We start from the raw sequence: 25,559 nt of genomic DNA, 5'->3' as shown, positions 1-25,559 counted from the left end.
ACAAGGCAGCACACATTGCTGACATGACTTTAATGTTGATCAATTCACCATGTGCGCCTCAGGGAGGCACATTGAAATCAGGCTTAAGCTTTTGGTATACAGTTGTAATAAAAACCATGTTAACCTTTATATGTTTACTTTTCTGAACACTCAGTCACTCTGGGCTGCATTAGTCTGTGGACAAATAAATTATGAAAATGCATCTCAGGAGTGTGTGTATGCATGCAGGTCTACTCATCTGTACAAGAACGTTGTTAAGTATAATGCAAGTCCCCTCGCATCATGATGCAAGGGTGCCTGCAATGGTGCTAGCCAATTTAACCTACCCCACCTGTAAATGAACACCGTAATGAACCGTATGCTGCTAACACTGCATTTCTGCATATGAACATTTACACAGTGCTGTAGCATGACTTTATACATTGCACTGTATGAATGCCTCACAGAAATGGCACATAGGGGATATACAGGGCATGAGTCTGGCATTTCAATGTCAATCCATGTGCAGACTAGTGTGTTTGTCCAGCTGGCCACACTAATGCCAATGACACTGTATCCATGCATTGAGGCCTACTGATGCACCATAGGTTTAACAACAATGACATTTGCACACTGGGCTCCAAATATACACCTTACCCTGAGATATGCAGACTGACATCCTGAACCCTGCCATGTCGACATCTATGCACACAATGTACAACAGTCAGGCAGTCTGGTAATGATGTGTACAACACCATGGATCAACAGAGTAGCACATCCATGCAGCCTCCAAATGTTCCTCTGTCACTCCATTTCACATAGGTATGACATGGACTTCTCTGAGGAAGGCTTAGCCTCCCCTGCGACAGGATTACACAGCCTTGCCTCAGGTTAATTAAAAGTATGAGTTATCCATACTTATCAAAATGTACTAACACCCTTGCAGAAACTTATTGAGATGCCATTCGTACACTTCCACGGGCCAAAATCACGATGTGGCTATACTTTGGGATATCATTGCCATATTACTAACATCTATCACTGGTAAAATGATTGGAATAAGATATTGCTGAAATTGTACTCCATGTTTAAAGAATCTGGCTTTTAAATTAACATACAGGGACAGGTATGAGTTCCCAAACCGTTTAACTGTTGATCAGCAGGAATCTTTGCCCACAACTATTTTAGCATTTTGCTTGGGCACACTTATTTGAGCTTTGGCCTGTTCCCTTTTACCTAGTTCTTTTCATTTATTTAATTTTATTATTTTAGCATGGCTTCATTTTAGTGGGGATGTTTTATTGTTTTTATCAGTTGCTTTTCCATGCAGGCACTGGTATTAGTTCATTTGCATCACAATTCATCTTGTGCCTCTGCTCTAGGCTGTACATAATAGTTTACCAAATACTGACTGTCCAAGAGTACAAAGTAAACCATACAGAGAAGGATGCATTATCACGTCAGGCCTGTTCTCAGAACACAACACGTTTTATGATAAAAACACCACACTTGCAACTTAAGGTTAGAGGGGACATCCCGGCCATCCATCTTATGCTGTACCATATCGTCACAGCTCTTCTGAACGTGGCCTTGACGCTCCAGCCACTTAAGAGGACTACCAGCAGACCACAGGCAAACCCCTCCATATTATTCAGGTTTGGGGCCAGGGTGTCCTTCCAGTGACCAGTATGGGCAGAGGAGGGTTATCACTGCTATGCTCTCACGTAGATGCTAGAAGTGTAGGTAGGGATTTTAGATTTACTAGTGTGCCAGGATGCTGGGACTTCATCTGTTTCACGCTCATGGTCACAATGATAATTGTATTGTGTTTCATTTTCCTAATGATTGCAGCTCATGCTTTTTTTAATTTTTTACATAGAATGCAGTTGCTTCAATAAAACATATTAAAACTTGTCCTGCATTTCTATGTCTGTCTTTGCATGTATGAGACCTTGTACAAATGAAAGAGGTAAGATCTGTTCTACCGTGACTTCCCTGAGGAGTTAGAGTGGCATGTGTCAGGCTGCCACAAATAACTTTTACATTCTAGGTTTGAGCAAGGTGCTGCTAGCTAGCTATCCAAAAAGTTTAGGCTGACAGCTTCCAGACAGTATGGGATCAACTCAGTCACCCACCCGCAGTGGTGCGGCTGCCCAAAACCAGCAGTCTTACCTCCATGGTAAGAGTCCCTCGACACTAAATTCACGCAAAAAGAACAGATGACGGATGGAATGCTGAACAGTGTCAAACATTCACCCCCAGTCAGAGATCTGGGCCTAAATCTATTGCTTTTATTTGCTCACCATGCCATTCCCGTTTGGACGCAGCCATATGCAAATCATTCTTGACCCTGCTTCCTCATGGGAACAGTCTAACCTGAACTGCCAGGCTAGGTCCTCCCTGGACCGGAAACAAGCATCCTGGGACTGGTTTCGGGGTATCACACCTCATTAGCCAGGCTAGCTTGAACCCAATGGCATGGTGAGCACGGGACCCACGCCTGGGCATACCCATCCCATTTAATGTGACAAATGCAAAAAGAACATATAATGGTTGGAATGCTGAACAATGTCAAACATTCACCCCAGTCAGAGATTCTGGGCCTAAATCCATTGTGTTTTTTCTCACCACACCATTCCAGTTTGGATTCGACCATATGTAAATCAGTCTTGACCCTGCTTCACATGGGAACAGTCCAGCCGGAACTGCCAGGCAACGAAGGATTGGGATATGGCATGAGCGATTGCCAGTGGCTGTAATTGATTTAAGCAGTTCATCCATCACCTTGCTGGTTTTGCACTGCCATCCTAGGTGCCCTGGGTGTGTGCCCAGATATGGGTCCCTGGCTCACTGTGCCACTGGATTCAAGCTAGCCTTGCTGGTGAAGGGTCATACCCTGAAACCGGTTCTAGAATGCTTGTTTACATTCCAGGGAGGACCTGGCCTGGCAGTTTGGGCTGGACTGTTCCCAAGGGGGACAGGGTCAAGACTGATTTGCACATGGAAAGGTCCAAAGGGGGGTGGCCTGGTGGGCAAGAATACAATGGATTGGAATGCAGCCCAATGGATTGCCAGTAGCTGAGATTAATTCAAGCATTTCATACATCACCTTGTTGTTTTTGCACAACTATATTTAGTCACACAGGAAATATGTAGCAGGAGAGGTTAAACTTATGCAGCATGTTTGAGTATAGTACGCTGCAAGATAAAGCAAAATATGTGGCATAATGATACACAATTTATAATATTCTAAATCTATAATCCCTTCATGTTTAAACTTGATAACACTGTCTGGGTATTGTTGGCACCTCATTAGCACCAGTTTCATACTTAAATAAGGAAATAGACAACAGAAATGTGCCCAGACAAGTTTTGCTAAGGTTATTCCACTTTGCTGTAACATCTGTTGAAACATTGTTTATGTTTGTGCCATTTGTGGTGCAACCAAATTTGTGTTGAACATCTGCAGATTAAGCGCCAGATGATGGTTCATGTACCAAATGCATTAAAAATATAGACATGCAAACAGCACCACAGATGCACAAAAATCCTGTAGGCCTGCTTATACTGCCCCTTCATTCACAATAACATGCCTCCTTTGCAATTCTAAATGAATCTGTGGACATGTTCTATTGTGTTGACACACTGACTGTAATTTGGTTGCAGATGATGAGTACCTCACCATATACATCACAATGTTACAGATATCATGGATCACACACAGACATCACAGAGATACAACCACGTACTCATTACACTTACTGGTTGCATTAAGATCCCGGAAGCTTCTCCCAGGTGAATGGGACATGTCCACCTACAAGAAAAATATTTAGACGTTGTATTGTTAATAGTGCACCTACACACATTTCAAAATATACAATAATTAATATGACATCCCAATGTATTTTCAAACTTTTACTCTCTTAACACATATGTATACATTGCATGAATATGGGATGCAGCTTGTCACCTTACAGGGCTGGGCTGTGCTGGCTAGATGTTGAAGGTCAGAAGTATCTAACATCACATGCCAGAAGCATTTTTCAGGCATGTAATGTTTTAAGTACTACTGGCGAGCATTATCTCAGGCCCCCTTGTACCATGACACAATGGTGAAAGCATTGGCCTTAGGCAGATCAAAACTGGCCTGCAATGGGAAAGGACAGGTGTACACCGTATTCAACAATGTACAGACCATATCAGACTTTTCATAGCGCTAGCGCACAAAGTGCTGAATAGCAGCAATTCATGCAACCTTGCAACATGTGAACGAAGCATGCCTTGTAAGCAGGCTTGTATTGTTTTGCACAGGAAGGGCCACCTTCCTGCACAAAAACAATAGCCCAAATGCATTTTCATCTGTCTACATGTGCTGCACAATGCAGCATACATAGAAAGTTAAAAATAAAAGGAAATTAAGCGTATATCTCCTGCTTACCCATCACCAGACGAGGTGTAGCATTTACGCATGTCACATCTGGGAATGCTTCAAAATCCATGTGGGTTCTATGTGAACAACCAGGCACAGCCCCCCTTGTGCAGAGTATAGCAACACAGCAATTAGTCCTGCGTTGCATTACGCTGGATTTATGCAGCCACTCCGAGGCACACAAAGGGGCCGTGTGTTGCTCAATAAATTGCACTTGAAGTTTTGCGTTGCACTTGGAGCAAGTTGCATGGTGCAAAATCAACCCACCACTTTAACAAATCACCCCGTTTGAAGTTTACGTTTTGCATAACTGATATAGCAACATTACTACATGCAGATGGTACATAATGCATACCTACGGGGTCTCCAACCTATAAACCCAGCAGGTCCACTAGATCGGCCTCATGTGCTACAACATCAGCCCACTGACACGTATGCTGGGAGATGATGCAATCCCCTCCAAACACCTGACACGTGCCAACGAACCCGCTCCCATTAGTCGTTTCTGTCCTTTGGGGTAGCCTTGGCTGACTCTACCCCCAGAGGCCATCAAGTGACGCAGCGCAAGGCAGAAAGTCATCTTGCTGCATCACAGGGAAAGGGCAGAATTGCCCTTCTTTATTTTGATATGGTGCTTTCATACCTTTGTCCGTTCACTGGCAGCATTTTTCCAGACTAGCAGCAACAAAGGCACCTCTGCACCATGGTGCAAGGGTACCTCCATTGCATGCAGAATTGTTTTGCGGTTGTGTATGAAGGGGCACTCCAGTCACCACAGTCAACCCACAACCTATTTTCTAACACTGGCGATCTATACTGGTACTTTCACTATGATTGTCACCTTCTTTTTATCAGCAACTTCAGTAACTAGTGATGATCCAAAGTTTTCTTCACGCCTCTCTGGATCCACACACCGGATTTGTATCAGTGGTCACTACTTCTTCATATGCCCCCTTCACTCTTCTTGTGTGAGTGGCATGGCCACCCAAGTTTCAACTTATGTTTGCACATCTAAATTATGACATCACAAAATTAACGAAAATATTCAACATATAAGAATTATTAATGACAGTTGGTCCATCAATATCTTTACCAGCTTTCCCCCACCAGGTGACCTGAAAAACTATATAGCTAATAGCAAAGTTCTTGAGAAATGTATTTTAATGCATGAAATTAACTACTTGGAATGAATAATGCCCATAGCAAAGATAGCAGGAGTCATATAATAATTTTTTGTGGAGCCTTTAATACTGGCCAAGACACAATGATGGTAGATCCAGAGATCTGCAGGCAAGAGCTTGTCTGGGACCTTCCCACAGCTTGACCTTCCTAAATTAAAAACAATCGAACAGATTACTACTCAGATATGAATTTTGGTCTCTCAATGGCCGAACTCCCTTGGACTGTCCAGTACAATGCATATATAGGGCTGGTAAATTTAGAAGCGTGATTGAAGACATGTTCATAAATATTGAGTCCTGGCATACAGTCGCTGGCATGAGCATAGTAAACTGGATAGAGTGACCATGATTTTTTAATAGCAAAGTAGCATAGCTTCGGACCTTGGTCAGAGGCTATACCCCCTCTGATCCCGGTCCCAGCACTCTTCCTCACTGCCTCTGCCTTGCTCCTCGTGTCTGCTGCGCAGCCGCAGCACACGAGGCTGCCACTTCAATCCCCCGGACCACCTGAACTGACTTGTGTTTTTTTTATAAAGTGTAATTATGGTCTCATTTTTCTGGTCTCTTAGTTGGCCCATTTGTTTTTCCTCCTTGCTATGCACGGTTGTTGCCTGTACTTTGTCCATTTTTCCCCGCTCTTTTTTTCCCTCCCGCCACACTCTAGCCTCCCAGCCAGATCCTCCCACCCCCAGGACACTTATGGAGGCCACTGCGCAACTGCACAGTGGGTGCGCCGAAGGCAAACTCGCCTGCGCCCAGTGGCAGGAACCCTGACCCTACTCACTCTCACAGATACCCTTCCACGGATCTCCGTGCTCTCAACCCCGGATGCAACAACTGCTGCTGTGCATCATCCCACCACACAGCAGGACCATTCAACTGCACCTGCTGCCAATACTTCTTCACCCCGCCATCACTGCCGCCAACGCCTCGCCATGCCCGACTGAGACCGCCTTGGAACAACTGAGATGCATCCAGTTCAATGCCATATCACTCTGCAAACGAAACCGAAATCTGGGATACCATCTCCACCCTCGTCCCTGACATAACTTCCATCACAGAGACCTAGCTCACCAACATCTTGGCCCTGAAAATTCCCATAGCAACACCCCCTGGCTACAAAATGAAACACTGTGATCGCATAAACAGGCATGGAAGCAGCATCTCCATCATACACAAAGAATCAATCACCTGCACCATCACCAGAGACAAAACCACACCCATCATGGAACACATGAACTTCCAGTTCCACACAAACCACACCACCACCATCAAAGGCACCCTCACATACAGACCACCATAACCAAGAACCGGCCTCAGCGATGCCATCACTGAATTCATCACCCTGCTCACCATTGAACCCGAACACTACGTCTTCCTGGGAGTCCTCAACTACCACCTGGATGACCCCCCGAACTCCACCGACCTACTTGAAAGACTGGACAACATCAGCCTCAAGGGGCTGGTCACGGGTTCCACGCACAAAGCAGGACAAATGCTGGACCCCATCTTTAAGTCCAGCAACAGAATCAGCTACAGCCACACCAGGTATTCACCTGGTCGGACCACTATATCGTACACTTCACCCTCACCGGATCCCCATAAACTGCCCCCATCTGCCACAGCACCCCCTCCCGTGGCTGGACCAAGGTCACTCAGCAGCAGTGGACCGATGCCCTCAGCACCTCACAACCCAACATCACCACAAACTTGGATCAGGTAGTACAGAACTTTAACTACTGGATCATCAGCGCCACTGACCTGGTCGCCCTGACCAAACCGGCCAAGACCCCACAAAACCACCAAAAAAGCCAGCTGGTACACCCCGGGACTAAGCAACTCAAAATGCAGGTGCAAACAGCTGGAGAGAAGATGGCGAACCAGCAAGAACCACGCGAACCGAGCCACCTTCAAAACGGCCCTAAACGACTACCACCGCAAGATCAAAGCTGAAAAAAAGAAGCCATGACCCCCCGGATCGAGAACAGCTCCAACCAAATCAAGGACCTTTTCACCATTGTCAGAGATTTTACCTGCCCATCAGCTATCGAAAACTCCACACCCTCCTCACAAAACCTCTGCAATGCCCTTGCCAACCACTTCCACAACAAGATAGAAACCATCTGAAGAAACTTTGATCCCCAACCCTACCCAGCATCCCATAAACCTCCACCACTGACCTCGCGCTCACTGCATGGGGACAACTCAGCACACCGAACACGATCATACTCATGAGCTCCATCCACTCAGGAGCACCCATGAACCCCTACCCTCACAAGATCTTCAACCTCAGAAGAAAGAAAATCAGCTGCCACCTCACCACCATCCTCAATTCCTTGTTAACCACAGCCACTTTTCCAGAAGCCTGGAAACACACAGAGACCTGACCCCCTCCTCAGGAAGCCCTCTGCAGACCCCAGCAAGCTCCAGAATTACCACCCAATCTCCCTGCTCCCATTACCCCTCAAACCCCAGGAGAAGGCCGTCAACCTCCAACTCACTGAACACCTGGAGAGAAACAACCTGCTTGACCCCTCCCAATCGGGCTTCAGAGCCAATCACAGTACTGAGGCAGCTCTGATCGCCGCAACAGACGACATCTGCACCCTGGTCAACATAGAAGTAACCGTGCTGATCCTGCTCAACCTCTCTGCACCTTTGATACCGTCTCCCACCACACACTGATCAACCGACTATGCCAGATTGGGATCACAGATGATGCGCTTAGATGGATGGCATCCTTCCTCATGGGACGCACCCAGAGAGTCCAGGTCAAGCACACCATCTGCGTTATCCCCCAAGACTCCTCCCAAAGCCCAACACTCTACATGACACCACTCACAAACATTTTGAGATCGCACAAAAGAAACATCATCTCCTACGCTGACGACACCCAGCTCATCCTCTCACTCTCAACAGACCCACTAAGATGAAGACCAACTCCACAACTGTATAAAGAACATATCCGTCTGGATGAAGGACAACTGCCTGAGGGTCATCACAGACAAAACTGAGGTTCTGATCCTCGGCAGACACTCAACCCTTTAGAACAACTACTGGTGGCCAGCAGAGCTCGGACCCACCCCCACAACAAAAGATCACACCTGCAACCTGAGCATCATTCTCAACAACAAACTCCCCATGAAACACCAGGTCAACGCCATTTCCCCAGCCAACTTCCACACCCTCTGCATGCTCTGCAATATCCTTAAGTGGCTTCCCATTGTCACGAGGAGACAGTGACAGCCCCAGCTGCAGCTAACTGGACTACGGCAATGCACTCTACGCAGGCACAGCCAAAGTCATGCAAAGATTCAATATGATCCAGAACACAGCTGCCAGACTGATCCTCAACCTGCCCAAGAGGAGCCACATCACCCATCACCTGAAGGACCTCCATTGGCTCCCGATCCAGAAAAGATGACACTTCAAACTCTTCACCCATGCCTACAAAACCCTCCATAATCAAGGACCTGCCTACGTAACCCACCGCCTGCATCTCCACCAACCGGCCAAGAACCTCTGCTCAGCACATATCGCCTTTGCAAAGATACCACTCATACGCTGCTGCCGCACCTTAGGATGCTCCTTCTTTCACCTTGGCGCCAAAACCTGTAACGCCCTCCACATCACACCCTCGCTGACCCACTTCAGAAAGGGACTGAAAACCTAGCTTTTCAAATAAAAACACCTGCAGCAAGCGCCTGGATACCCACTCGGGGGACAAGCCATGCTATCATGAAATAAAGATTGATTACTTGTTTCAACATGAAAATTTGGTTGGCACAAGTACAGGCTAAATATTGTATTTTCTCATTGTAGGACAGTGCTGGTAAAATCTATGCTAAGTTACTGCAGACCAGACTGGAGTCATGGGTTGATGATTGTAAAATAATATCACCATTTCAAGCTAGCTCTAGTAAAGCACAAAGTATGACCGACCAAGTGTCCAGACTGTACAGTGCCTGCCTAAAGAATACCTGTATTATACCTATATAATATGTGCTCCTCTCTTTGAAATTTTTTATTGACCTCAAAACAGCAATCAACTCTGTGGATAGGCAAGCCCTTTGGCTGACCCTAGAGATCCTTGGTATCAATGGCAAACTTTTGGGTGCCATGAAGCAAATATACCAGGACAATACAGGTGCAGTGAGATTCTGCCAAAGGTAGAGTGTACGCAAAGTTTCACAATAAATTCAGGTGTGAGACAAGAATGCGTTTCAGCACCCTTGGTATTTAATGTATTTATTAATGACATTTAGGAAGCACCTTTTAGCCCTAAACCTTGATGTCCCTGCTATGAGAGGATAAAACACCTACGTTACTATTTGCTGATGACGCAGTTTTATTAGCATGCACGGCGATCTCTATGCCTAAGCTTTTAAAGGGATTTGAAAACTATTGCTCTCAGAAGACCCTCTCAACCAAGACCATTAAGACAAAGTATATGTTGGTAAACCATTGGCACAGCCTGGGAAGCACATTTAAAGTTTACCGTCAGTCACTGGAGCAGGTTGATTCATATGATTATCTTGGAACAAGATTTGATGCAAATCTGACCTGGGCCATGCAGAAAACTAAGAGAAAGGCCGGCCTGTCTCAACACTCGAAATCTATGCTTTGCTTCAGTGGTGAAATTTGGGAGAAAATTGATGAAGCCAGCATTGCATGCTTATCAAGCTAAAGCACATGCAGCTGGACTGTTTGGGGCTTAGCTTTGGTGATGCAATAAGGCACAGGGGCTTCTGAAAATTGAAAAACAATTATTTAATCGTCTGTTGTAACTTGGCCTTGGGACTCCAAACGCAGCCTTAATACATGAGTTAGGTATGCACAGCATCAGACAATTGCAGTACTAAAATCATTCCTGTAATATATATTGCATCAAATATATATGTATTAAATTATAATAGAAGAGGAACAAAATTGGCACATTAACATAATATAATCTTCAGAAACAGTCCAAAAGTCGCTTGACGTTGCTTTTCCTGGGTGCCATTAGACAAAGGATATGGAACGTTTTGGTGAATATACCATCATATGAAACATGGCAAGAGAATGATTATTACCAGGACGTTATGATGTTATAATGAAGCCCTGATGAAGTTTGCATAGAAAAAACACGTTGACTACAGAGAAACATGTTTGGAAATTCTTCCATCAATAATGAATAATTTATCAAGAGATGTTTGGATCATAGGGACATTCTTTTCTGAAGATTACATTATGGAAATGTGCCCATCGTTGTTCCTTCTTTATTATAATTGAATACATAAATATGATGTAATATATTCCAAGAGGGCTGGGTAACATTATTCAGAGTGTTTGAAGAATATTTTTTCATAAGGAGGATGTATGATGGCTGCTTTTCGCCGTCTGAATGCACCTGAACCTAGATGATTGACTTTGGCAATATTGTTAAGAGTGGCTTGTTCTTGTACAGGCTCAGCTATTTATTGTAAATCATTCACTAAAATCACTCCGGTTTTGGCATTGAATATGAACTGATCCAAATATTATAACTTTCCTTAAGCCTATCCATGAACTCTGGCAAAGTAGCAACTCTCAAAATTTGCCTTAACTAAAATATATTGCAAGGTCTTTAACCAGCATGAGTTGCCAGGAGTTTTAGTTGAATCTAGAGACAATGGCCCCCTCAATTCTGAAAGTGGTCAAGAAAAAGTACTGCTTGTAGAGGTACAAAAAACAAGGAGGCAAGTGTCTTACCTTGCACCATGGAATTACAACTATTGCTTGTTACTAGGGATATTTGGATTGCGTTTTTCCAGTAATAAAGAGAGCTTTATTTATAAAAATTAGACTAGGTTGCCTCTCAGTAAAGACTTACACAAGGAATTGGTCAAATCCAATTTGTGACACTACTTATAACAGCACGATAGGCGGTGATGTGATACTTCATCACTTTGTTACCAAACACTTTTTCTTGGCTTTAAGGAGGCTATATATTCTCCCTCTTTAAAAAAAAAAAAACACAAGACACTCCAGTGTTGCTGTGAACCCATGCTTTTGCACTAACAGTGAATTTATTGTTAAATTCAGTGGCTTCCTATATTTATGCAGCCTGAAAAGGTACATGTCCAGTTTTTAATCAGTAAATTAAAGTTTGTTTTCAGGCAAAGGTGGGTTTTAACTATTTTATCCCTGCTGCAAAATCTAATGTTAATTATATTATGGGACTATATCCATCTTAAATTGTAATTATGACTCTACGAAATATGTACTATCTGGTGTTATGGAATTTATTCTGATAGTTAATATAGGTACCCTGCACTTTAGGAGGACTGTAAACTGAACTAAGGTACCACGGATGAGTTTGAATTATCTTTGTCTGTTACCTCGTTGTCTTATTATTTTGCCACAGAATTCTCTTTGAAACGGTTTAGCTCAACCCAATTTGTAAAAGTGATGTCTTAATGTTTAAATATGTTTATTATTCTGCTTTTATACTGCATGGCTCACATTTGTAAGCCAAAACAATAAATAAACTTGAAACTTAAACTCAAAGTTCTTGCACTATTCTCCATTTAGCACCCTGTTTTTAATGCCCATCATATGATAGTTGCAAGGACGACCAAGCACTTCCAGCGGAATCCCTTGCCGAATCATTTTTTAATAACTGGCTTCATTCTTTCTGCCTCTTTTGAAAGTCTGTATTTTCTAATTCTAGGGAAAACCGAATTTGGTTTCACATTAATTTTGGCAAGCTTTGCACTTTTTATAAATACAATCTCTTTTCTTGTGAAATTTCATATCTCTTCTTTGACAGGATGTCTTAAATCCAGAGGCAAATCATCTTTGATAAGAACTGAGAGCAACTGAACTCTTGAATCTTGTGATTTAATTTTAAACAATGAGGGACGTATTTATTAAAAGTTCATGCAGCATACGGCAGCAAGTAAAGTTGCTGTGCTGCATGAATAGAAGAGAAATGAAGATTGCCATTTCTACTAAGATAAGGTGCTGTTCAGCTCCCTCCTACTAGTGACGGGCACTTGTGGCTGCCTAGCACCAATTCAAACATCCTTGCCCCATACTGTATGGGTGCCTGCGTTTTGGGCAGGATGTTTTTTTTTTTTTGTTGCAGGAAGGGATACCTTCCCACACACAAAACAATCTTGTATGGCACTTTCGTCTTTCTAGAATGTATCATACATAGTAAGAGGAAGTAACAAGAAGAAATAAATATAGTTTTCCTCACTGTGGAAGGCATATAATTTGTATGCACTGCCAAATTTACTAGCTTTAGTAAATCTGGGCATACGTCAAATTTCATGGATGGAAGCATGATAACACCCATGAAATACCTTCCAGACAGTGTAATGCAATGCGAAACAAGGGGCTGTGTTACAGTATTATTCTTACCACTTCACGTGAGGAAGCGTAAGTTGGTCTTTGCATAGATTAGTAAATATCAAATAACATTTTGGGTCATGGCTGTGCCAAAAAAGTGGCACAACCACAACAAAAATGTTAGTAGATCTCAGGCTGAATCTTCAGCTTGAGTTTTAATTGTGGGACCACTTAGTGTACAATAAATTTCACAATCCATTTTGCAAACTAAGACCCAGATTTATGAAAGGATTACGTTGCCCTTGTGTCACTGGTTTCACTCCTTTAGAACAAGGGTGTGTTTCATCGCTAACTACTAAATGTTTTAATAATGTTCCATACAGATGGCTTCAATTTACTGGGCTACACAAGTTGGGAGATCGGTTAAATAACTGGCTACTAAAGAGATTAGTGACAAACTCATGTTCAAGTTGTTTCAAGTGTTTTGCGTGGTAAAGAACCCAGCCACCCGTGAGGCTTTAATCAACTGGTAATAAATCTTTATAGATACAGACACAATGTAATGCATGGTGAAATGTACTAATGGCATGATAAGAGTGCACTTGATCATCAGTGGTAAGGTTTTGCATGTGGTGCATGTGGTGCATGTACGTAGGAGGGTCTATACGGGTCCCACTGGATCTTTTCTGCACTTAGGGGCATATTTATATTCCGTTTGCACCGAATGTGCGTCAACAATTTTGACGTACATTCGCGCAAACCGTGCACCATCTTTATACTATGACGCCCTAGCCGGTGGACGTCAAAATTCCTCAGTGTGCGTAATTTTTTGGATGCGGGAAACTGCCTTGCGTTAATGACATGCAAGGTAGGTGTTCCCGCCTAAACAATGACTTTAAAGCCTGTGCGCCTTATTTATACTCCAGCGTAATTTTGACGCACAGGAGGAGGCGGGCCTTAAAAAACGGCGCACAGCCTGATGTGCGCCGTTTTTTAACGCCTGGGTCAGGGCAGGCGTGAAGGGACCTGTGGGCTCACTTCCATGGTCTCTGACCATGGAAGCAGTCCAGAGGTGCCCTTCCCTGCCCCGAGAGACACCCCCTGCCATCCTCGCCCACCCCTGGAGGACACCCATGGATGGGGGGACCCATCCCAGGTTAGTACAGGTAAGTTGAGGTAAGTATTATTTTTTATTTTTTAAAGTGGCATAGGGGGCCCTAATTTGGGCCCCCCTACATGCCACTGTGCCCAATAGTCATGCCCAGGGGACATAAGTCCCCTGGGCATGCCCATTGGGGAAGGGGGCATGACTCCTGTCTTTGCTAAGACAGGAGTAATATCAATGGGCGTTGTGCGTCAAACAATGGCGCAAGTCCAGTTTGAGCCATAATTTTTGTCTCAAACCTGACTTGCACTATTTTTTGACGCACAACCTCCATTTTCACCTACGCCGGCTAACGGCAAACCTCAAATAAGGCACCTGCATGGCGTGTAGGAATGGTAAATAACCGGCGCTGGTTTGCGTCAAAAAGTATAAATATAGGCCTTAAAGTCATTCCTGGCTTCCAAGGGTTTACCTGTTAGATGTTTTCTTTTCTGCTTCAGAAGGATGCTATCCTGGTGGTAGTTTTTGATGGCTCTACATTTTTTAATGAGATTTATAAAGCGTGCATTTGTTTTAGGTTCTGTTTTTTAATGGGTTGGTAAGATGTTTGGGTATTCCTTGTCTTCTGATGTTGTGATGAGGCTGTATTTTTATAGGCCGAAACGTGTTGACAAGCTCCTAAGGAGTCCTGACTTCAAAATTACGATTCTGAGAGACGAGTGTGAACCAGAATATTTTGAGGCTATTTGGGTCTTAAATCTTGGCCTTTATTTTGGCCTACCTTTGGTGGATTTTGCATCCATATTAGTGGTTGAAACAACCCTTTAATTCGGGAATCCACATGGAACTCTATAAGAAATCCCAAGGAACTCTATAAAAAACATTTTGTTGCTATTTATTTATGTATACATTTCTTTGTTGCTATTTATGTAATGCTGGAAGCTTTATGTTTTGGGTTATATATGGCAATAAAAAATAAAGTATACCCACAGTGCAGGGTGTCACAGCATAAAAAATGGAACTATTTCAAAGACGCATGGACAATTAGTTTGAAATAAATATGAGTTTTCCAATTAAAATTTAGGTATCATTGTTGAAGAAATTAGAGAGAAACTATCCCCCTTATTTTACCACCTTTACTTTTGGTTCAATCACGTAATGGCAATCCTAAAGTTAGATTTACCAAGCCATGCAAGGCCATCTGACGTGGTCCTGGGTTGTTTGGTAAATCTGGAATAACGCAAGGCAGCACAAGTCACTGACTTGCGTTACTTTGCACTGGGAAAAGTGTTAAATGGATGAAGCGTGGGTGTAACCATGCATCCACCTAAGCTTTTTGGCGCATTCCTAGATTTACCAAGACTAGTAAACCTGGGATTGCATTCTGCAGCACACTTAGAAAGAAGAAACCGTCTATAAGGATTGTTTTTAAGCAGGAAGGTATCCCGTCGGGAAAATAAAAATAAAAATGAACAAATAAAAAAATCCTGACTGACCATGGTGCACAGCTGCCTGCATTGGCCCTAGGCAGGTCATAATGTGCTAGCACAGGGAGAGAGCAGGAATGCACCAAATCTTAGTAAATAATGGAACTCCTGCTCTCTCCATTTGATACAGCGCACCAAATTGTCTTGCTGCTTTGCATCAAATAATTATAAAACTGGCTCCGATTCAATGCCCATCAAATTAACATGACTCGAATTGCACAATATAAACTTATGATTACTCTCCATTGATCGTATTTTAACAGGGACATCTGCCATAACCTGATTAACACTCTATTTACTACTGATAATGACAACTTTCTCTTACAGAGAGGGGTCTATTTGGAACCTCCACAGAAGGAACTGCAGAATGGATAGTAGCAGTGTCTATCAAAAAAGACATGGAGTGTCCATTCACCTCACCATCTACATAAGGACACTTTGGATTACCTCCAGGACTGCACCAACCAAGCAATGTTCCTCACCCCTCAGGCACCGTCATTGGGAATTAGACTCTGCGAATCACTGAGTGCACCATTTGTTGGGGACTACATGTCCCAGGACTGCCATGGGATAAGGAATAGGCAGCCAGAGCCAATCACTTATTGGAGGACAGGGGGTGGTGTTCAGTTTAGGGGACTTCCCCTAGAGAATAGGTTTGCTCCCTTGCATGAGCTGGATGAAAACAATTGACTTTATCTGTGTCATGTAACCGCCCATCTCTTTTATCCCACAGCAGGGTCAGAGTAAGGGTTTACCCCCAACCCAGTCCATACGGGAGCAGAAATCAGTGCTCACAGTAATGAGTTGGAACATAGCCAGTCTAAGAGCTAACAGAGTTGATTCTAGGTGGTTGACTGTTTCAGATAATCCTTTCTACTTAGATGGTTTAACCTCCTTTAGTAAGGCAGCCTTACCCTCATTTTCAGTCAGGGCAAGGGGTGGCCTACTAACTCTAGCCTCGCAATTTCACGTACTTCATCCATAGTTGAAGTTGGCTCCCATAATCTGTTAGCAGTTGAATTTGTTTTCAAGAATACTTTACCTCTGTTGGTGGTATATTTTTATAATTATTTTGCGAGGAGAGAGCCAATGAAGCATTTAGCATCTTTATAGACCCTCTTGTGGAGAAGCAGGGCCCACTATTTTATGTATAAATTTTTGTTGATTTTAATATTCTTTTGTGACAGAGTGGTTGCACCATGGATAATCAGTTTACTGGTGACACCCCCATCACACACATTTTGAACATACCATGCAGAGTGATCTGCTGAAGAATATTATGGCCAGCAGTAATTTGTTCTGTATTGAGCAGTTGGGAACAGGTGAATTGGTTCCTTCATTTACTCCTAGGGGTAGTACTACAAGTATGGACTTCTTTACACTATCTGTCTCTTTGTCCTCCGAGTTCATGACCATGAGAGCTGGATGGAACAACTTTAGTGATCACAACCCGATAATCTTTGTTCTGTCTGGGAAGTTGACCTAGCAAGAAAATAAGGCACTGGCCCCTCTAATCTTCATATAGTAACAAAGGACCAGGCTCGGAGATTAAAGTGGGACACGGTCATCCCTGATGCCTTTTTAGGAAATGTATACTCTGGGAACACTGGGGATATTGCCTCATGCACAGAAAGGGCCTCATTACGACCCTGGCGGGTGGAGGCCGGAGGTAGCACCGCCAACAGGCTGGCGGTGCTACATCAGGTATTCCGTCCGCGGTCGCCCAGCCGGGTCCGGCGGTTTCCCGCCGGATTTCCCCCGGCTGGGGGAATCCTCCATGGCGGCGCTGCATGCAGCGCCGCCATGGGGATTCCGACTCCCTTCCCGCCAGCCTGTTCCTGGTGGTTTACACCGCCAGGAAGAGGCTGGCGGGAACGGGTGTCGTGGGGCCCCTGGGGGCCCCTGCACTGCCCATGCCACTGGCATGGGCAGTGCAGGGGCCCCCTAACAGGGCCCCATTAAGATTTTCAGTGTCTGCTTGGCAGACACTGAAAATCGCGACGGGTGCAACTGCACCCGTCGCACCCCAGCAAATCCGCCGGCTCCATTCGGAGCCGGCTTCATCTTTGCTGGGGCCTTCCCGCTGGGCCGGCGGGCGATCTTTTGAAGATCGCCCGCCGGCCCAGCAGGAAAGTTAGAATGGACCCCGCGGTCATTTGACCGCGGGGCGGTGTTTGGGCAGTTTCCGCCCGGTGGGCGGCGCCCGGCGCCCGCAGGGGTCGGAAGCACCCCCAAAGTGCCAATCGATTTTGGTTGCTTATAATATGTTATGCGACCAGATCTCAGCCAGCCTTACTACCCGGGCAAGACAGAGCAATCAGGGGCAGGATAAGTGGTTTGATGGCAGTTGCTCTAAAGCACATAGAAATTTGATGGCTGCTCTGAGAAAGACCCCAAAGGATGAGATTAATTTACAAGCCTGTAGGAAAGCCTATGAATCACCTACAGCAATACATAAGCAAGAAATCAAGGCTAAGCCTGGTCTGGGCTGCTGCAGCCTAGTGTGTTCCATAATAGCGTGAAATTCTGGGAAATTATTAATAGACCTTTTTTCTCAGAGTTGGGGAATACCAGGCTGGAATGTAACATTACCTCAGATAGATGGGTGGCACATTTTGAAAAGGAGTATGATAGGGTAACGGAGGAGGCCTGTGACATTGGTTGGGAGCGCACCAAAGATTACACCCCGATTTTTAGTGAGGGGGACATATGCAAGGCCATATTAGCCTTGTCTGGGGGTAAGGACCAGACAGGGTTCCCATTGATCTTTGTAAGGCTGACCTCCCCACCACAACCAAACCTGGTCCAAAATCCTGGTGTGAGTTTTTAATGTGGCAGCTCGTGGCTGTCTTTACTACAGTCCTCTCCTGGAATAGTGGGGTCACCAACCTGACTCTGCACATGGGAAACAACCAGATCAGTGCAGCAGCCATCTCCTCACCCCTTGCACTGAGAGTCCTCTTGACAGGGCTTCTCATTGGACCTCGCTCCCTCCATCACTCTCCTTTTCCTTGCAGTGCATATTGGTTTTGTCAAGCAGGCAGGTGCTGGTGCTCCAGAGCAGGTGGTCTTTGTTTCCCTTGTTAATATCAGCAACATTAGCAGGCCTTGGCACCTCCCCTGCTTGTCACAGGCAGAAGCCTTGCAGCGCTTCCCCTCCTCTCACAGCCTGTCTTGCCACATGGCAGATGACATATTTTGGGGACTCAACCTCCCCTTCTTATAGACCATGTTCAGATATCAAATGTGATTTAGGGTCTGGGTCTTTGAAGTTTTATGTTAGAGTTCTGCTTCTTTTGAAGTGTACACTCTTCCTCTCCATCTTCCTCTTGAAAGGCTGTCTATCACAACTGGAGCGACTCCAAAGCAGAGAGTCCACAACACAGGCCATGAGAGTGACTAGAGTTCACATCTGGATGCCAGCCACAGTGACACATCCATCAAAAGGTTAATCATGGACTCCTAGCCTGACTCTTTTTGATTACCTTATCAGCCCCTTCTTCCTGAGATGTGTCCAGGGCCTTTCCTTGTGATCTCCTATTGAATCAAAGAAAACCCTTTTAAGTTTACAAGGGGAGCCTCTCTCTCCCATCTTCAGTGTGTCCCACCCAGTTCACAGGAATGAAGCAATACACAAATCTGTCTGGGGGAGGATTCCTCTAATCCTCATGTCTTCACCATGCAGGCCTGGGCTTCCCAAACTGGAACCCAGTGTGCTCCATATAAGCACCCTTTCACTGTTTAAACATACACAGCACAGTCCAGTATTGTTACTTTCATGTATTGTGCCACCTCAGCCACACATACATTCAGAAAAGACATTCACTCTACACATACCACTCTGTACTGTTGCCTTTCTGTATTGTGCCATGGTGTACCACTTGGAAGCACACACATTCACCATGTGCAGGTGCACCTTTCATGTATTATACTGCTTGTAAGCTTACGTACACCCAGCGGGCTTTCACTGTCGACAAACTGCACAGCACTACATCTCTCATGTAGTGTATTCCTCTGTGGTATACATACATCCAGTATGTGATCTCACCACACATGCACTTCACAGCACTGCCCTATCCCTGTTCTGTACACTTCCTAGGCGCACACACTTCCAGCGCAGTCACCACCCCCACCCTGCACTTTTCATATAATTGTTGCTGGCCACAACAACAGCACGCAACAGCAGAACTTAAAAAAAAACCTGAGAGCCTCTAGGCCTCACTCCAGTGACATGGGTTAAAAATGACCTATTCAATCCTACTGGTCAGTACACAGTATGCTGCCACTATTATGCTTTTGGTGAAGGCTTACACCACTATAAAAGTAGAGCTTTGAGCACCCCTCCCGGTCAATTAAGACAACAATCTATGAGACAGGCCTATGTTGTTGTGAACATACATGATCCATGTTTGACTGTGACAACAGAAATCGGCATTAGGGATCAAGACAACAGTGCAATTTGGCACACAGGGCAGGCATACACATTCATCACAATGCAAAGGACTTTTCCATCTTAATGTCCACTTTGTACAAATATCGACTTCATATTAGTCAGCTGATGCTTTAAGTATATCATGTGCTTCATTTGTACACCTCACTGCTTCACTGATCAAGTATCTTATGTCATTCACATGTGGTATCAATCTGTTTGTTTCTATTGTCCCCTTTAGAATTCCTCCAGATTCAATCTTTAGAAATGCAGTATTAATATCTATCTCTTTATGGGACTCAAAAGGAACAGCAGCTGACTTGTCATTTGAAACTAGTGAGTCAACAGTAGCATCTCTGCTGGTACTCATCAATGTATTCTCAGGTGAGGCACTCACTGATGCACTTGTTTCTGCTACAGCAGTCAATCCTATGCCTGTTCACTTGTAACCCTCACACTACACCCATGTCCGGTGTCTCAGAACCCTCCACCTGTTTCAGAATCCCATCTGTGTATAGAAAAGGATTGAAATCAAAAGATAATTTAAAATGTTATCTTCCTCCTCTGAATCCTACTCTCATCTTGTCTTCTCTCGGTCCCCCTCATTGTCGTTCTCTTCATCTGTCATTTATTTGACTAATGCAGGAAAAACTCTCACCCCTTCTAGTATGTCCTCTCTCCATCATCTCCCTGATGGTCCCAGGTGCCTTTCTAAACACTTTCTAAATGAACCCTTCATTTGCTTCTTCATTTCCTTCCTTCCCTGTGGCCATCCAATACTATTTATTCAATGCCTCAAACTGTGTAGCTCTAGTTAATGGCTCCCTTTCATTTATAGCCTGTCTCTGGAAATGTAGCCTCCTAATGTCAAAGGTACACCCTAAATGAAATTGCAAGTCCTTGTCAGAAGAGGTATATTTATGCCTGTCAAGAATATTCATGCCAGTCAAGAATCCAGGTACAAGTATAAAACTCAATACTCATCATCATTTCAATCCTAAGTGAATCCTCTGGAAGTATTTTCTGTCTCTCCAAAGCAGGTACCCTAGGGGTGTTAGGCTTTTTCAACACAACATCCATTATTCTCTCCTAAAATAATCTAAAAACTATGCTATCTAACAACAATCACAGTATAGCTCTGCCAAAGATCAACCAATGATGGTGCAGCTTTGACAGCAACCAACCAATGACAGTGTGATTCTGTGGTGACGTCTCACCAATCCCCGCATGACCCCGCGACTGACTAACGAATCGCAACACAACCTCTTTGTGAATGAGAAAACAATTATACAGTCTTTCTCAATAAAACACACACTAAATAAACCAAATAAAATCTCATCTGCGGTCTTAAATTGGAGGAAATCAGCAAGTTAAAGTGAGTCTTTCAAACAATCGAGACAAGACTGGTACCTCTGCGGCACTAACCTCAATTCATACTAAAGCAGACTCCCATCCAACAGCAATCCACCACTAGCTAGTGTATACTCCTATGCACCAAAGAACAACTGACACCAACCTAAATTAGACACGTAAACCCCTGAATAAAAAAAAAAATCATTAATTCAGGAAAATCCTTATCTATGTGTATGCAGTGCCTCGCTAATCACACTATCTTTAATGCAGAAAAGTTCAATAATAATTGCTCAAGATCTTGGATATTTATGAATCCAATTACTAAAACAACCAATAATAAAGCTAAAACTTCTTTGATGTAAATCACAAAAAAGAAAAGTACATCAAAGTCACAGTGACCACACAAAAATCAACATCATATAACCAAAAATCCCATATGTAGCATAACAATCCAACACAAACCTAGATAATTCAATACCACACCAGAGCACTCACAATCACTAAAATCTTTCCACTCTGTGCATAGATACAATCCATTTTGCTCAGAAGACACGCCACAAATCAGGGACTTGGAAACATCTACTGATACAAAGGACAGGGCAAAAAAGGGAATGACTAAAGCACAAAGGAGGTGCTCTTAACTTGCAACTATCCTCTGCTACCACAAATTGATGGTTTAGGTTACTCAGTCAAACAGCCAGGTCTTAAGCTGCAGAGGGAGGTCATTCCATCTTTCACCTAGTTGTTTGCAGCTGTGTTTCATTGTACTGAGTTCCGGAGTGTACCAGCTGGCTTGTTTGGTGGATCTGAGAGTTTTGGCTGGTTTGATGGGTGCAACTCGGTTGGTGGAGTTGGTGATCTAAGTATTGAAGTTCTCAGCAGCCTGATTCAGGTTGGTTGTGGCCTCGGGCTGGGAGGTGTTGAGGGTGTCCATCCATTGGATCTGTGTCACTTTGCTCTAGCTGCAAAAGGAGGTGCTGGGATGGTTTGGGGTTGTGCGGGGTGTTGCTGTGATGGTGAAGTGGACGGTGGAGTGTCGGTCCAAGCGAGTTCAATGGTGTGGCAGTATTTTACTTAGTTGCTGGTTGTGAAGATGGGGTCCAGTGTGTGTCCTGCTCTGTGTGTGGAGTCTGTGACCAACTGAATGAGGCCATTGCTGTGCATTTGTTTCAAGAGGTTGGCAAAGTTTATGTCTGTGGGGGCATCCAGGTGGAAGTTGAGGTCTCTGATGAAGATGTAGTGCTTGGATTCAACAGTGAGTGGGGTGATAAAGTCTGTGATGGTGTTGCAGAGGCTGGTGCGTGGTCCTGGGGATCTGTAGGTGAGGTTGCCTTTGATGGTTGTATTGTCGTAGGTGTGGAGTTGGAAATTCAGGTTTTCCAAGAAAGGTGTTGTTTCATCTTCGGTGGTGGTGAGGCGGATTGATTCTTTGTGGATAATGCATCCTCCATTAAGTAGGTCCAGGGACGAAAGTAGAGGTGCTGGGTGGTTGTGGACTAGTGAGCTACAGGAAATGGACAGGAGCTGCAGCAAAACAAGCGGGAGAAAAAGGGGAGGAAAATGAGGCATAGGCAATAAGGAAGAAAAAGTCACAAAAAAAGCAAAGGTCAAAAAAGTAAAAAAACAATGCACAAGTAGTGAGGAAGGGACAGGCACAGAAGGCAAGGCATAAAAGAAGGGGAACGAAGCATAGGCAGTAAGAAACAGAAAGGCACAAAAAGGCAAAGTCAAAGAAGGAAAAATGGGCACATGCAGTGATGAAGGCACAAAAGGGAAAGGCCCAAAAAGCAAATGAAAAAAAACACAAAAGGGAACATCTTCAAAAAAGAAAAACAAGGCACAAGGTGGGCGTGAATCCAGCTGTTTGGGGGCCACCAGCAAGAGTGAGAGCTGAACCTGGGAAAAGGGTACAGTGAGCTTGCAGAAGATCCTTGAAAAAAGATATATTAATAATGTGACCATGCTAGGAAAATTTCTTCCAGAAAATCAAGAACGTCAATGGAAATAAACAACAAACATTTGAAATGCAATTGGTCTCGCATTTGTTTGAGTTAGAACTATTAGGATTGTAAACTCCTAACCGGACTTTTCTTGCCACATAAACTGAAAATGAAAAGTAAAACTGTTTCACGGAAGCAAGCCAAGGACCGACATGAGCATAACAGAGACATACAAAAGGAAACAGAAGTTTGCTCACAGTCAAACGTATTGGCAAAAGTGCAATTATCCATGTAACAGAGGCGATGTCATGCAAAGCACCTGACTACTGCCCGGCGAGATCACTCTGCGTAGGAAATAAAAAGAAAAAAGTAGCCTAGAAGCCATGCGGAAAACACGGAGCCTTGTATGTTTTTAGTAGTTTACCGGAGCTCTCTGGGAAAGCTAAACACCGAAAAAGGCATGACATATGCATCCATTTCCCTAATGAAATCAAGCAAATTTTAAAAGGCAAGCCCACGAACGAACCAAACTGATAGGCGTGACATGGGCGTATTTAAAAGCCTACAGAGAGATTCCAACAGGGGCCAGAGCGCTTGCGCGCTCGACCCTAAAAACAACTCTGGTTGACTGTGCTGCAAAAATAACAAACAGTGAAATGCGCAAGAAGGAAGACAACCATCTTCAAAAAGAGGGCGACTAGGCCCATATTGAGGCCTAGCTAACGTGAGTCAGGAAAACAGTTCTACATGTCATAGGAAATTTGTTGCAAAGGCAACAGTGCAGTATCAGTGTGACCATGTATAATCAAGAGTAAAAGTACATTCTGCATTTTCTTAATGATGCACAACATAAAGGCATACAAATGTTAACAATACTTAAGTCTCTAAGGCAGTGGTTTTCAAACTTTTTAATGCTGACCCTCACCCTCCATATGCCCCCCGTGGGGGGACAACAATAATTCTATTAAGTTGGAAATGTTTAAATATGTCTAGACTTGTTTAAACATTGCAATTGATTTCTGTTACCTTTAAAAAATATAATAAATGTTTTTCTGCATAAAACAAAGTACTGTTATCTGCATAATGCTTCTTTTGGCCGGAGCCTGGCACCCCCCGGATCACTTGAGGGCCCCCTAGGGGATCCCACCACCCAGTTTGAAGACCCCGGCTCTAAGGGGTGATGCTATGCATTTAGAATACGATCGCCAACTAGAGGATTTTGGAAATGCAGTAGTAACCTTGCCCAGCAGAATGTAGAAAGCCTCAGAGTTTTGACAGAGGCTGAAATAATGGGATCACAGCCTGAAAGCCCAAGACTCACTTTCCCTGGGGAAAGGCATGAAACCGAACCATGTCCAGGATGGCTCCAATGAACAGGAGTTTCTGAGAAGTAGTCAGGTGTGACTTCGGCTCATTCACAGTGGAGCCAAAGATGATTGGAGGTTCGCCATAGTCTGGATGGTGGCTGACGACTGCCTGGGGCGAGCCCACCTTTAAAAGCCAGTTGACGAGGTAGGGGAAGACTGGCAATCTTGACCTTCAAAGAGCACTGCTGAGACCAGAAAGGAGCACTGCAAACTGAAAATGCAGTTGGCATATATGAAAATAGCTCTCCTGCATGTCTAATGCTACTATTCAGGGTTAGCGCAGATAAGACCTGGGCCACAGTGAGCAATTAAAACGTTTTCTTCCAAAGAAGGCGTTTAGAGGGCTCAGTTCTAAAATAGGCAGGAGGTCGCTGGCCTTTTTTGAGCACCAGGAAAAAGTAACAACCATGTCTTACTTTTGGCAGAGGCACCCCCTCTATAGCCTCTTTGGCCAAAAGGGCCTGCACTTCATGCCACTAAAGAAAAAGATGGCCTTCTGTCAGCCATGGGAGAGAAGGTGGAAGGTGCGCTGGTAGAGAAATGAAGGGGAAGGCAGAGCCCTTCTGAACAATTTGCAGGACTCACCTACCTGTCTGATGGTATGGTGTACCAACCCGGCAAGTATAGTTAGATCCTTCTTCCCACCAGATGGCCATGCTCCACTTAGGGCACAGTAAATGGGTTTTGTGAATGGGGAAGTGAGGGGAGGGATAGTAGACTGGGTGGCCCATTGACCATGACCACAGAGGCATTGGGCACTATGGCCGTGATCAGAATCTGCTGGGCATCATGCTGGGGTTGGATTGGCCATTGGTATGGGGTACCACTGCCAAAACTGCAAAAGGAGCAGAAGGGTGGATGTGGCTAGCAAAGTGGGGCTAAAGAAGCGTGTCGTAGACCTGCTCTCCTTGAACCATCGAAAGCCGAGTATGCTTTATTCCCTAACAGGTGAGTCCTGTTGAATGGCATATCTCT

At 44.3% G+C, this 25,559-nt stretch overlaps 1 long non-coding RNA gene across 1 annotated transcript in view; it reads right to left on the bottom strand.

The window, feature by feature from the left end:
- The window catches only part of LOC138258602 (uncharacterized), a 59,723-nt gene that overhangs the window by 1,042 nt on the left and 33,122 nt on the right, over window positions 1-25,559 (bottom strand). Inside the window, exon 2 of the long non-coding RNA XR_011198445.1 lies at window positions 3,742-3,793. This is a non-coding gene — a long non-coding RNA (uncharacterized lncRNA). The remainder of the gene's footprint in view (window positions 1-3,741; window positions 3,794-25,559) is intronic.

Source organism: Pleurodeles waltl, chromosome 9 (assembly GCF_031143425.1).
Source record: "Pleurodeles waltl isolate 20211129_DDA chromosome 9, aPleWal1.hap1.20221129, whole genome shotgun sequence".
In the NCBI taxonomy this organism is placed as follows: domain Eukaryota; kingdom Metazoa; phylum Chordata; class Amphibia; order Caudata; family Salamandridae; genus Pleurodeles; species Pleurodeles waltl.
This window is presented reverse-complemented; position numbering and strand designations above follow the sequence as displayed.